This window comes from Haemaphysalis longicornis, unplaced genomic scaffold (genome assembly GCF_048455015.1).
Source record: "Haemaphysalis longicornis isolate Haplotype H1 unplaced genomic scaffold, Haemaphysalis longicornis Haplotype H1 scaffold_11, whole genome shotgun sequence".
NCBI lineage: Eukaryota > Metazoa > Arthropoda > Arachnida > Ixodida > Ixodidae > Haemaphysalis > Haemaphysalis longicornis.
In genome coordinates this window covers 111,416,965-111,422,964 of record NW_027526214.1, presented here as the reverse complement: position 1 = coordinate 111,422,964, position 6,000 = coordinate 111,416,965, and the positions used below count along the sequence as shown (strand labels likewise).

Genomic DNA, 6,000 nt, shown 5'->3' with positions numbered 1-6,000 from the left:
CTATTTATATTATACTAGAAATGTACATGATGCTTGAGGGTGGTAGCCAGCGCCACTTTGACTACACAGGGAGAAGGGGACCTTCTTTTCAACCCCCGGGGCGTGACTCGAACGTCTACAGCCTGTCATGAGCGGGTAACTGGCGAGAAGCCCTCTTATGCTACCTATGCATCAAGGCTGCCATAACCGAGACCCTCGCTAGGCTTTCGCAGAATAATATAGTAAGGAAATGAGGGGCTCGATGAGGAAATACAGAAAGATAGGTCGGCAGTCTACAACGCCAAAGGAGGCATAGGGGTGTAGTTAGGCTCTTTTTTTTACTTCGGGTAATGAAGTTAACATTTTGTTTAAATATACGGAAGAAAGACAGAAAGAAAAACACGCGCCCACAGTGGGGCCCGAACGCACGCCTTCTGATTAGATCTCGAATGCCTTACCAAATCGGCTATCTGGGCGACTGTGTTGTCCTCCACTTTCTGGGCTATTTATATTTTACTAGAAATGTATCTGACGCTTGACGGTGGTAGCCAGCGCCACTTTGACTACACGGGGAGAAGGGGACCTTCTTTTCAACCCCCGGGGCGTGACTCGAACGTCTACAGCCTGTCATGAGCGGGTAACTGGCGAGAAGCCCTCTTATGCTACCTATGCATCAAGGCTGCCATAACCGAGACCCTCGCTAGGCTTTCGCAGAATAATATAGTAAGGAAATGAGGGGCTCGATGAGGAAATACAGAAAGATAGGTCGGCAGTCTAACACGCCAAAGGAGGCATAGGGGTGAAGTTAGGCTATTTTTTTACCTCGGGTAATGAAGTTAACATTTTGTTTAAATATACGGAAGAAAGACAGAATGAAAAACACGCGCCCACAGTGGGGACCGAACCCACGCCTTTCGATTAGATCTCGAATGCCTTACCAATTCGGCTATCTGGGCTACTGTGTTCTCCTTCACTTTCTGGGCTATTTATATTTTACTAGAAGTGTATCTGACGCTTGAGGGTGGTAGCCAGCACCACTTTGACTACACGGGGAGAAGGGGACCTTCTTTTCAACCCCCGGGGCGTGACTCGAACGTCTACAGCCTGTCATGAGAGGGTAACTGGCGGGAAGCCCTCTTATACTACATAGGCGTCAAGGCTGCCAGAACCAAGGCCCTCGCTAGGCTTTCGCAGAATAATATAGTAAGGAAATGAGGGGCTCGATGAGGAAATACAGAAAGATAGTTCGTTAGTCTACAACGCCAAAGGAGGCATAGACGTGTAATTAGGCTCTTTTTTTACCTCGGGTAATGAAGTTAACATTTTGTTTAAATATACGGAAGAAAGACAGAAAGAAAAACACGCGCCCACAGTGGGGACCGAACCCACGCCTTTCGATTAGATCTCGAATGCCTTACCAATTCGGCTATCTGGGTGACTGTGTTCTCCTTCGCTGTCTGGGCTATTTATATTTTACTAGAAATGTATCTGACGCTTGAGGGTGGTAGCCAGCGCCACTTTGACTACACGGGGAGAAGGGGACCTTCTTTTCAAGCCCCGGGGCGTGACTCGAACTTCTACAGCCTGTCATGAGCGGGTAACTGGCGGGAAGCCCTCTTATGCTACCTAGGCATCAAGGCTGCCAGAACCGAGACCCTCCCTAGGCTTTCGCAGAATAATATAGTAAGGAAAAGAGGGGCTTGATGAGGAAATACAGAAAGATAGGTCGGCAGTCTACAACGCCAAAGGAGGCATAGGGGTGTAGTTAGGCTCTTTTTTTTACTACGGTTAATGAAGTTAACATTTTATTTAAACATACGGAAGACTAAAAGAAAAACACGCGCCCACAGTGGCGACCGAACCCACACCTTCCGATTAGATCTCGAATGCCTTACCAATTCGGCTATCTGGGTGACTGTGTTCTCCTTCGCTGTCTGGGCTATTTATATTTTACTAGAAATGTATCTGACGCTTGAGGGTGGTAGCCAGCGCCACTTTCACTACACGGGGAGAAGGGGACCTTCTTTTCAACCCACGGGCCGTGACTCGAACTTCTACAGCCTGTCATGAGCGGGTAACTGGCGGGAAGCCCTCTTATGCTACCTAGGCATCAAGGCTGCCAGAACCGAGACCCTCGCTAGGTGTTCGCAGAATAATATAGTAAGGAAAAGAGGGGCTTGATGAGGAAATACAGAAAGATAGGTCGGCAGTCTACAACGCCAAAGGAGGCATAGGGGTGTAGTTAGGCTCTTTTTTTTACTTCGGGTAATGAAGTTAACATTTTGTTTAAATATACGGAAGAAAGAAAGAAAAACACGCGCCCAGAGTAGGGACCGAGCCCACGCCTTTCGATTAGATTTCGAATGCCTTACCAATTCGGCTATCTGGGTGACTGTGTTCTCCTTCGCTGTTTGGGCTATTTATATTTTACTAGAAATGTATCTAACGCTTGAGGGTGGTAGCCAGCGCCACTTTGACTACACGGGGAGAAGGGGACCTTCTTTTCAACCACCGGGGCGTGACTCGAACGTCTACAGCCTGTCATGAGCGGGTAACTGGCAAGAAGCCCTCTTATGCTACCTAGGCATCAAGGCTGCCTGAACCGAGACCCTCGCTAGGCTTTCGCTGAATAATATAGTAAGGAAATGAGGGGCTAGATGAGGAAAAACAGAAATATAGGTCGGCAGTCTACAACGCTAAAGGAGGCATAGGGGTGAAGTTAGGCTCTTTTTTTACCTCGGGTAATGAAGTTAACATTTTGTTTAAATATACGGAAGAAAGACAGAAAGAAAAACACGCGCCCACAGTGGGCACCGAACCCACGCCTTTCGATTAGATCTCGAATGCCTTACCAATTCGGCTATCTGGGCGACTGTGTTCTCCTTCACTTTCTGGGCTATTTATATTTTACTAGAAATGTATCTGACGCTTGAGGGTGGTAGCCAGCGCCACTTTGACTACACGGGGAGAAGGGGACCTTCTTTTCAAGCCCCGGGGCGTGACTCGAACGTCTACAGCCTGTCATGAGCGGGTAACTGGCGGGAAGCCCTCCTATGCTACCTAGGCATCAAGGCTGCCAGATCATAAACCCTCGCTAGGCTTTCGCAGAATAATATAGTAAGGAAATGAGGGGCTTGAGGAGGAAATACAGAAAGATAGGTCATCAGTCTACAATGCCAAAGGAGGCATAGGGGTGTAGTTAGGCTCTTTTTTTTACTACGGTTAATGAAGTTAACATTTTGTTTAAATATACGGAAGAAAGAAATAAAAACACGCGCCCAGAGTGGGGACCGAACCCACGCCTTTCGATTAGATCTCGAATGCCTTACCAATTCGGCTATCTGGGCGACTATGTTCTCCTTCGCTGTCTGGGCTATTTATATTATACTAGAAATGTACATGATGCTTGAGGGTGGTAGCCAGCGCCACTTTGACTACACAGGGAGAAGGAGACCTTCTTTTCAACCCCTGGGGCGTGACTCGAACGTCTACAGCCGGTCATGAGCGGGTGACTGGCGGGAAGCCCTCTTATACTACGTAGGCATCAAGGCTGCCAGAACCGAGACCCTCGCTAGGCTTTCGCAGAATAATATAGTAAGGAAATGAGGGGCTCGATGAGGAAATACAGAAAGATAGGTCGGCAGTCTACAACGCCAAAGGAGGCTTAGGGGTGTAGTTAGGCTCTTTTTTACTTCGGGTAATGAAGTTACCATTTTGTTTTAATATACGGAAGAAAGCAAGAAAAACAAGGGCCCACAGTGGGGACCGAACCCACGCCTTCCGATTAGATCTCGAATGCCTTACCAATTCGGCTATATGGGTGACTGTGTTCTCCTTCACTTTCTGGGCTATTTATATTTTACTAGAAATGTATCTGACGCTTGAGGGTGGTAGCCAGCGCCACTTTCACTACACGGGGAGAAGGGGACCTTCTTTTCAAGCCCCGGGGCGTGACTCGAACGTGTACAGCCGGTCATGAGCGGGTAACTGGCAGGAAGCCCTCCTATGCTACCTAGGCATCAAGGCTGCCAGATCCGAGACCCTCGCTAGGCTTTCGGAGAATAATATAGTAAGGAAATGAGGGGCTCGAGGAGGAAATACAGAAAGATAGGTCATCAGTCTACAATACCAAAGGAGCATAGGGATGTAGTTAGGCTCTTTTTTTTACTACGGTTAATGAAGTTAACATTTTGATTAAATATACGGAAGAAAGAAAGAAAAAAAAACACGCGCCCAGAGTGGGGACCGAACCCACGCCTTTCGATTAGAACTCGAATGCCTTAACAATTCGGCTATCTGGGCGACTGTGTTCTCCTTCACTTTCTGGGCTATTTATATTTTACTAGAAGTGTATCTGACGCTTGAGGATGGTAGCCAGCGCCAATTTGACTACACGGGGAGAAGGGGACCTTCTTTTCAACCCCCGGGCCGTGACTCGAACGTCTACAGCCTGTCATGAGCGGGTAACTGTCGGGAAGCCCTCTTATACTACGTAGGCATCAAGGCTGCCAGAACCGAGACCCTCGCAAGGCTTTCGTAGAATAATATAGTAAGGAAATGAGGGGCTCGATGAGGAAATACAGAAAGATATGTCATCAGTCTACAATGCCAAAGGAGGCATAGGGGTGTAGTTAGGCTCTTTTTTTTACTACGGTAATGAAGTTAACATTTTGTTTAAATATACGGAAGAAAGAAAGAAAGAAAAACACGCGCCCAGAGTGGGGACCGAACCCACGCCTTTCGATTAGATCTCGAATGCCTTACCAATTCGGCTATCTGGGCGACTATGTTCTCCTTCGCTGTCTGGGCTATTTATATTATACTAGAAATGTACATGATGCTTGAGGGTGGTAGCCAGCGCCACTTTGACTACACAGGGAGAAGGAGACCTTCTTTTCAACCCCTGGGGCGTGACTCGAACGTCTACAGCCGGTCATGAGCGGGTGACTGGCGGGAAGCCCTCTTATACTACGTAGGCATCAAGGCTGCCAGAACCGAGACCCTCGCTAGGCTTTCGCAGAATAATATAGTAAGGAAATGAGGGGCTCGATGAGGAAATACAGAAAGATAGGTCGGCAGTCTACAACGCCAAAGGAGGCTTAGGGGTGTAGTTAGGCTCTTTTTTACTTCGGGTAATGAAGTTACCATTTTGTTTTAATATACGGAAGAAAGCAAGAAAAACAAGGGCCCAGAGTGGGGACCGAACCCACGCCTTCCGATTAGATCTCGAATGCCTTACCAATTCGGCTATATGGGTGACTGTGTTCTCCTTCACTTTCTGGGCTATTTATATTTTACTAGAAATGTATCTGACGCTTGAGGGTGGTAGCCAGCGCCACTTTGACTACACGGGGAGAAGGGGACCTTCTTTTCAAGCCCCGGGGCGTGACTCGAACGTCTACAGCCGGTCATGAGCGGGTAACTGGCAGGAAGCCCTCCTATGCTACCTAGGCATCAAGGCTGCCAGATCCGAGACCCTCGCTAGGCTTTCGGAGAATAATATAGTAAGGAAATGAGGAGCTCGAGGAGGAAATACAGAAAGATAGGTCATCAGTCTACAATACCAAAGGAGGCATAGGGATGTAGTTAGGCTCTTTTTTTTACTACGGTTAATGAAGTTAACATTTTGTTTAAATATACGGAAGAAAGAAAGAAAAAAAAACACGCGCCCAGAGTGGGGACCGAACCCACGCCTTTCGATTAGAACTCGAATGCCTTAACAATTCGGCTATCTGGGCGACTGTGTTCTCCTTCACTTTCTGGGCTATTTATATTTTACTACAAGTGTATCTGACGCTTGAGGATGGTAGCCAGCGCCAATTTGACTACACGGGGAGAAGGGGACCTTCTTTTCAACCCCCGGGCCGTGACTCGAACGTCTACAGCCTGTCATGAGCGGGTAACTGTCGGGAAGCCCTCTTATACTACGTAGGCATCAAGGCTGCCAGAACCGAGACCCTCGCTAGGCTTTCGCAGAATAATATAGTAAGGAAATGAGGGGCTCGATGAGGAAATACAGAA

General features: G+C 47.8%; 2 non-coding genes across 2 annotated transcripts; both read right to left on the bottom strand.

The window, feature by feature from the left end:
- Positions 1–4,209: 4,209 nt before the first annotated feature.
- Positions 4,210–4,281, bottom strand: Trnar-ucu (transfer RNA arginine (anticodon UCU)). Its single transcript has one exon. It is a non-coding gene; the product is annotated as a tRNA-Arg (tRNA).
- A 1,364-nt stretch (positions 4,282–5,645) lies between these two features.
- Positions 5,646–5,717, bottom strand: Trnar-ucu (transfer RNA arginine (anticodon UCU)). The gene has a single exon. It is a non-coding gene; the product is annotated as a tRNA-Arg (tRNA).
- Between the last annotated feature and the right edge of the window lie 283 nt (positions 5,718–6,000).